General features: G+C 40.0%; 2 pseudogenes; one reads left to right on the top strand and one right to left on the bottom strand.

Annotated features, from left to right (window-relative positions):
• Nucleotides 1-5129: 5129 nt before the first annotated feature.
• LOC109703291 (nucleoside diphosphate kinase B pseudogene) lies at nucleotides 5130-5577 on the bottom strand (annotated as a pseudogene).
• A 415-nt stretch (nucleotides 5578-5992) lies between these two features.
• On the top strand, nucleotides 5993-8196 carry LOC141415058 (WW domain binding protein 1-like pseudogene; annotated as a pseudogene).
• Nucleotides 8197-8438: the final 242 nt, after the last annotated feature.

Below are 8438 nucleotides of genomic sequence, written 5' to 3'. Positions count from 1 at the left end.
TCCATTTGTCAGTAATTAAATTAATAATTAAGTTGCTTTCATATATATGCCTTTATATTGTGCATATCCATTCTGGTTATATTATAAAGTCCTCAGTGGTTCTTGTTATATTCTATGTAAGGAAAAATGCTGTTCACGAAGAAAGCTCACAAGAAAAGTCTCATGTCCAAGAGCAAGGTTTAATGGCATGCTCGAACTGCCAGGCTGGACAGGAAAAGATGGCGCAGCGCTGACTCTGGGCTAGGTGTGGCTTTTATAGAAGAGGGAGCTTGAGGAAGTTAGCGCATGCACAGGAGTTGCTGGTCATGGTAGCGCAAGCTGGTAATCAATGAGGCAAAGAAGTGAGGCCTGAGGATAAAATGGCCACCAATTCACAAAATGGTGACATTATTACTCTATCATTCCCCCATTTTTCCTTTAATAATGATGAAGGTAGGTGCTAAGGATCAGGAATTGGGGTGAAACATTGGCCTCTTAGCTGCTTCCTGCTCGCAGGAGGTGTTATATGGGGCAAGATTCTCAGACTCCTATGGCCATAGTGGCATCCTGGTAGGGGTCCTCACAGCAGTCCTCCAGATGGTTTTGGAGAGGCTGATATCCCTGGAGGTACAAGTGGTTAAATTTTTTATTAGAAATAGCAGACATGTGGTGTAAGAGAAATCTTTGTACTGTTTTTATAATACAAGGGAGGAAGCTTAAGAATAAGAGAGCAAGGAAGATAGGCACTAGGATGGGCATTAGCCAGGAGAACCACTGTGAAATATTGTTCCCTAAAAGATTCCAAGAGTTCTCCAACTCCCTTCTCCATTTTTTTGACTGTTCCTTGAGGGGTGCTGCCACTGGAGGATCCCATTTAGCTTGACAGCAGCGGGTGTTGTGAGAATGACCAGATGAGGGCCAGTCCACTTAAGTCCTAATGGAGAGGGTTGAAGATCCTTTAAGAGAACAAGATCCCCTGGTTTAACAGAAATTGTTATGGTGTGGGGCAGGTTCAGATCTGCATGTTCTCTGAGAAGTTCCCTGAGAAGGTTAAGATAATGTAGATAGTTAGCCAGAGGAGCAAGGTCTGTTGGAGGCAAGTTTCCTAAGAGAAATGGGCAGCCATACATTATTTCAAAGGGGCTCAAGAAGGAAGGGCTATGCGGGGTGGTCCAGTATGGGGGAGTTTTTTCATTGGCCATGGATTTGCAGGCTTTCTCAGGTCAACTGGTTTTGTTTGTACCATTATTGGGGGAAGTGAAACAGTCCTGAGAGCATTTATTATTTAAGACCCAAATAGAAATATTAGAAGGAGCATTAAAAGGTTATCTGCTAAAGGCTGCACAACTAGGGATCCAGATTCTGCAAAATCCTGTAACACCCAGGAAAGCTCTAAGCTGCTTTATGTTATGGAGGAAAGGGGAAATGGAAGATTAGGTTGATTCGCTCATGACTCAGAGAGTGAGTCTGTCCTTTAAGAATACACCTAGGTAGGTGACCTGTGGGAGGCAGGGGCTGACTTTCAGGATTTAGGTTAAATGTAACACTCTTGGATAAAAGAGAGCTTTAGCTCATTATTTTATATAAATTTACATTTTTAACTTTGTAAATGTTTGTACCATATCTAGATAAAGTATAGACATAACACTTTTAAAAGGTGGTCATTTAAGATACATGAGCAAATACATAAATAAACTCTGATTTAGTAGTGCTTAAAGCTTGACAAGATCAGAGAAAACACAAATAATTTCTTCAATAAAATCTTTCTCTGTAACAGTTTTTGTAGATGTTACTTGGAGCAGATCACTATTAAGATAACCTTGTTATTTTATAGACATAAATAATTTGATTTTAGTTTGACATAACCCTAAAAATCTTTTAGGCAATTCTTAGTCAATTTTAACTTAATCACACACTGAAGATTTTTAGCATACACTTTTGAAACTTACTCAAACCTTCATATAGTATACTTAACCGTTTGATGGTTTGTTCTTATCCCTCCTATATAAAACAATCTTTAGGACAAACCCTTCTTTACAAAATCCTTTCTCATCCAAAAAAATCATTCCTTTTTCTTTTAACTTCTCAAGAAATACATTCAGTACGTGTCTATATTCTTTCCAGTTGTTTACTTTGTAACTTGTATTTTAAAATTAACTTTTATAAGAATTTTAAGTTTATTATTGGGGATGGAGCAACTAATTTGTAGCCCTTGGTTTTTTTAAGTAATCATAATATAGGCATAAGTCCTTATGTCCCTCAGGCTTGAGGGGATATTGCTTTGGGTGTGGAAACAGTGAGGGAATTTTGAGTTTTACTTGAATGGGGAGGGCCATCCTGGCTCACCCTATACTCATCTCATCAGTCCACACTGTGGAATCTCTTTGTTCCTGAAGGAGGGGGAAGCAGAGTTAGCTTCCTGAGGGGGAGAGGAATTTGAGCTTTTAGTTGCAATAGTAAATCCCATCCCAGCAGCCTGTCACTGTTTATTATTGTAGAAACTATACTGAAAAATGACTAGGATGGTTCTTTCTCCCTCTCTCTCTGTCTCTTTCTTTCTCTCTCTCTCTCTCTCTCTCTCTCTCTCTCTCTCACACACACACACACAGAAACACACACACATTCAATATATTATATCTAAAATGTGATAGAAGAACATTTAACATGAGATATACCCTGTTAACAAATTTTAAATGTGCAGTACAGTGTTGTTAACTATGAGCATAAAGTATAGTAGATGTCTAGAAATTACTCATCTTGTATAACTGAAACTTTGTGCTTTTTGAGTAGAAAATACCCTGGCAACCTTCCACTTTATGTCTGTCAGCTTGAGATTTTTAGATACTGTTATAAGCAGAATTGTGCACTATGTCCTCTTCTGGGACTGACCTGTGTCAGTCTTCATAATGTCTGCCAGGTCCTTCATATTGCTACATGCAAAGTTAATACTATATAACTCAGGAAAATTCAGTGTTCATCTCATCCCTTATGTTCCCAGTCTCACTGTTGTAAGGTCTAACTTCTAACTACTTACTCTAGTATTTATTTTCTTGTTTTTAGATTAATTTTGTAGGCAGCCACCTTATAATTTTTCAATTTTAGAGAAACATTTAGATCCTTTACCCTAACACACCACACTAGCAACTCCCACTTAACCACTTAGCAGTAACACACTTTCTGATCAAGTCAACAATGACTTTTGAGGTATAATATTTAAATAGTGTATCATAATTATTTTTCTTTGGTTACTTATTTTCTTTGCATGCCATGATTTGGTTTTCATTAAGATAATAATTGCTTTATTTTCATCTGTACTGATTTCCAAACATAAATACTTATTCTATTGACTCATAATTAAATTAAATAATTTTTGTTTTATTACTTGCTTTCCACAAAAGTGTAATTTACTGTGGTTATTTTATCCTTTCACCCTGAATTCTGGTTTCTTGTTTCCTTTTACTAAGGCTCCTTCTTCACACTGCTTCACACTCCTTGTCATCTATATAATACTCTTGATTTATATAAACTTTTTTAATAATAGGGGAAATATACTATTTCTTCATTGGGTATTAACCACATGATGTATTCATTGATGTGCTTATTGAACTTTTTCTTGATATCAATGTTGTTTCCTGGTTTGAACTTTTGATGGAAATGAAATGTCCTCTAATAGCTTATTAGGAAAGGGTGCTGACAATTTTTTTTTTTGGTGTAGGGGATCAAACAATTGCCTTGTGAATTCTAGACAAGCACTCTGCAACTGACCTACATCTTCAAGCCAAATGTTTATATCTAAGGAAATATATCCTTATATCTGAGTAGTACATTTACATGGATCTTTTGTAAAAATTGTTTCCTCATAATTAACAAATTTAACATCTAACATTGTTGCTCAAAAGACATCTGTCACTGACATTTCCTTTATGACTTGTGTTTTGCTTTTCTTTTAGTTAATAATTGTCCCTTATTATATCTTTTTTATTTCTTTGAATGCGCCATTCTTTATTGAAGTTTTTAGGATCTTCTCCATTTATTTTTTATTTATCTTCTGAACACCAGATTTATGCTTTCAAGTTGAAACTTCCTATTCTCCAGGTCTGGGAATTTTTGTTGCATTACTTCTTCCATAATTCCCTGCAATTCTCAATGATCACTTTCTTCATAGAGAGATTTTCTGTACTTGAAATTTCTACTCATTACCTTCATTACTTATTTTTGGTCCTTTGCCCCAGATTACTTAGTTTTTTGACTATATCATATGCAGATGTTCTACTTTTTATGGATGTAATACATGCAATATTTCTATCAAAAGATAGTAATTATAGTACTGTTTACTTTACTGATTGAAATACTTTTTTACATTATGAGTTGTCAGTGTTCTCCTAGAAAGCCTTATCTGTCTATTTCACTTTCCAATGCTTCCATTAGAAATTTTCCTAAAGTGTAACCTCATCCCTTCCACTGTGAAAATGAGTAAATAGATATTAAAAGAGTGTATTTCAAGACAAAGACTTGTCTACTCTAGGATAAATTAACAGCAACCTAACATTTTTATTAGGTGAACCTAATAAAACACAGATATCTGGAGATCTTGTGCTTGTTCTAAGATTCAAATTAAAAAAATCTGAATTATATTTATATAAATGTGTTAAACTGAAGAATTTGGAAATGGGATTGGGGTTCCAGCCACTCAATCTGTAGAATAGTGTAATCCTGTTTCTGAATTTGATGACCTTTTTGTTCAGTTTCACAGATCTCCACATGTGAGGCCTCTGATCAATTCAAGCCACATCTTTCAGAATTTTAAAAATCTGTCATCTGTGATCATATTTAAATAGTTTGTCATTGGGACTATCTATATTTAAAAATTCCATTATCCTAATGTTAGTGGGAATTTCAAAAGGAATAGCTTATGTGTCAACAGGCCATATTTAGTTCAATGTTCTTAGTAAGTAAATATTAACATTTCTTTTCAATTCATAATCTACTGTTTTAAAAACATCATTATTCTTGTTGTTTTCCAGTTCCAAAGGCTTTATTGGTAAATATGGTTTAGAAAAATTCACCCTATTGCTCTGGTCAGTGAAATGAACAGCTGGGTCCAGGGACCCATCAGGAGTTGCTGAGAGGGACCACTGTTTTGTCCACTTTTAATCATATAACCAGTCATGAGCACAAACCTTGTGGTCAACCAATTCTTCAGGCTTAAACCATAAGCTGGTTTCTTTTTCAGCACTTTATATATAATCATTGTCATGATTATATATAATAACCTTTGTTAATACAGAAGTCACCATGAATATGCTTGCCTTAGAATCTGCTGGATTGGTTTCCCCAAGCACAACTTGGCCTGTCTTCATCATATTGACCCTGCTCAGATCATGACCACCATGGGCCCTGATTTCATGTGCTTTACCAACCCAGGGTAGAAGGGACAGTCTTTCAGTTCAAGGAAGTGATGCTTCAGGTGTTCCTCAGAGGCCTGGAGGAAATTGATGCCCACCAGGTAGAATCCCTTCAGCTCAAAGTTCTTATGGATCTCACCCACCAGGCCACACCTGGCTTCATGGCAATGAAGGTGAGCTCAAGGTTGGGCATGTGCTGAGGGTAATGTAGAAATCTCATTATTCTTGATAGGTCTGTAATCATGATATTTACGTACACATTCTTTTTTCTTTCTGAATATTATCTCTTTGCAACTGGCAAAGGATTATGTTAATAGAACCTAAAAACCCTTAAATTTTAGTTTAATGACATATTTATTTAATATAATTTACTATTATAGATGTGAATGCTCTTTTAGAGTTGATTTTCCAGTCATCATGTTAAGTATTATAATCAGAATTTATTTGTATAAGTATCACATAGTATGTTTTTATATATGCATATGCAGTTATAAAATATATTACTTCTCTGTTTCTGTAAATATAGGGGACAGTTGCTATTTCAAAGCATTTTAACTAGAAAAAGTTGAACACTTAAAACTATATTTCTCAGAGGAAGAAGAGAGGGAGGAGGAGGGAGGTGGCGGCACTGTGGTGGAGGAGCAGGAGCAGGAGGGGGATGGAGAGGAGAAGGCTCCTGGGTGGCATGGGGCTCTGCTCCTCCAGGCGCTGCCCAGCCCCCTGTCAGTCATGGCTGAAACCCCGCAGGATGAAGAAGCCTGTGTGGGTACCAACAATCAAAGCTACATCTGTGATACAGGACACTGCTGTGGACGGTCTCAGTGCTGCAACTACTACTATGAACTCTGGTGGTTCTGGCTGGTGTGGACCATCATCATCATCTTGAGCTGTTGCTGTGTCTGCCACCACCGCAGAGCCAAGCACTGCCTTCAGGCACAACAGCGGCAACATGAAATCAACTTGATTGCCTACCGGGAAGCCCACAATTACTCAGCGCTGCCGTTTTATTTCAGGTTTTTGTCAAACTATTTACTAACTCTTTATGAGGAAGTGGTGAACCGACCTCCAACTCCTCCCCCACCATACAGTGCCTTCCAGCTACAACAGCAGCAACAGCAGCTGCCTCCTCAGTGTGGCCCCTGCAGGTGTCAGCCCTCCAGGAGCCGATCCCACACAGACCTCCCAGGGTGCACAGAGCAGCCCCTTATCTGGGCCCAGCAGAAGCATCATAAGACTCCCGAGCATCACTGACCCTCAGCCCTCTGATGTGCCAGCTGACTGAACAGCCACCAAAGCCCCTGGAATGGAGCCCAGTGGCTCAGTGGCCAGCCTGGGGGAGCTGAACCCAGGGGCTTTCCTGGAAAAGATTCAGAATGTAAGGAGGAGCTGCTGAAAGATTCCAGCTCTGAGCATGGTAGCATATTCCCTGACAGCAAAGACAAAACACCTGGCAGACATGTCGCTTCACAGGTGACTCCGGCATTGAAGTGTGTGTGTGCAACCGGGGCCACCATGGTGATGACCTTAAAGAGTTCAACACACTCATCGATGATGCTCTGGATAGGTCCCTGGACTTCTGTGACAGCTGCCACGTGCGGCCTCCTGTTGATAAGGAGGAAGAATTCTGCCAGCCCTCTGAGGAGCAGGCTCGAGAGCTTGGGCACCCCCATCTGCCACAGCTGCCTGCCTGCCTGCTGCTGAACACCATCAATGAACAGGACTCACCAAACTCCCAGAGCAGCAGCTCCCCCAGCTAGGGCAGGCCTGCCTGTGCCCAGGAACTTGGCAACAATCAAGGGAGGGAAGACTCATAGAGAAGCATTAAGTGACTTTCAGAAGTGGTGCAGCCACTTTGTTCTCTTTATGTTTGTTTTTTTTTTTCTTCTCCTCTCCCATATTTTCTACATGTCCAGGTACAGTTTGGGGTGTGGATGCCTTTCCCCCACAAAAGTGCAGTGTTGTGGAGGACTTAGAAGTTGGTTCTGTGACTCATTCCTCATTCCCCATTCTCATCCCTTTCTTCTCCCATTTCAAGTCATTTCTCACCTTCCTGCTTGGGTCAGAGAGATGTGTGTTTTAAAAGCCCCTCAAGGAGGGGAACTGGGATTGTACCCTGGGATGATTCTTGGTGATGGAGTGGATTTATACTCTGCTTTTAGTTTAAGAGAATTTTGCTGTGTCTAAGTCCAGGAAGTAGCTTGTCCTTGTTCTGGGTGAAGAAGGAAATCTTCAGGGTCCTGGGCATTGTCACTGTGGCTGCCAGTGTTTGTAGAGCTGGCTTTGGGCTAATTGTGTGAGACAGGTTAATAACCCTTATTAACCTTGCTGCTCTCTCAAATTCCAGGTGACTAGAGCAGTGCACCTCTGTGCATCCTCCAGTGGCCCTGTCCCAGCAGCTCTGACTGACTATAGGCTGGTTCAGGTGTAGAAGATTATGCTGCCTACTTTTGTTTTTCTCTTAAAAACAAATAACATTAGCCAGCTGGAGGAAAGAAGAATGCTACCAGTGAGCAGGCAGGAATTCTCTTCTAGACAATGGAATTTTGTGGCTCTTTCCCAAGTTGGCCAGAAGAGAATGTGCCAGCCTGAGTGTTGGTGGTTCTGGGCCTTCTGTGAGCAGGATGCCCTAGACCTGGTGGAGGATAGAGGTATAGCTTCTTGCATATCTGCCCTTTGACCTGTGCCCACAGGTGACCAGTGTCCTCATCCATCCTCAGCATGGCCTTTGGGTCTTCATGTCTTTTTGTTCTCTGGGAACAGATGGACTAAGGAAACTGGGGGTCTTTGGAAAGGAAGTCCCACAGCCTGGCTCTTTCACAGTATTTTCTCTTCAATTCTGAGTAAGTCTTTTGTTGTTTGTTTGTTTGTTTTAAACTAACTACTTGGAAGAAATACCTTATCTGTGATTCTCATGTCCTATCCCTGCCACTACTGGAGTGGATGACTCACTTTCCTGTAGCTTATGTAGAGTCTTGGGGGCCCAGGCAGGAGGTAAGGGTCACCTCCAGCAGACCCACAGGATCCCTGTCACTGTTTGGCCTCCAAGAACCAGTA

Source organism: Castor canadensis, chromosome 12 (genome assembly GCF_047511655.1).
Source record: "Castor canadensis chromosome 12, mCasCan1.hap1v2, whole genome shotgun sequence".
Lineage (NCBI taxonomy): Eukaryota > Metazoa > Chordata > Mammalia > Rodentia > Castoridae > Castor > Castor canadensis.
This window is presented reverse-complemented; position numbering and strand designations above follow the sequence as displayed.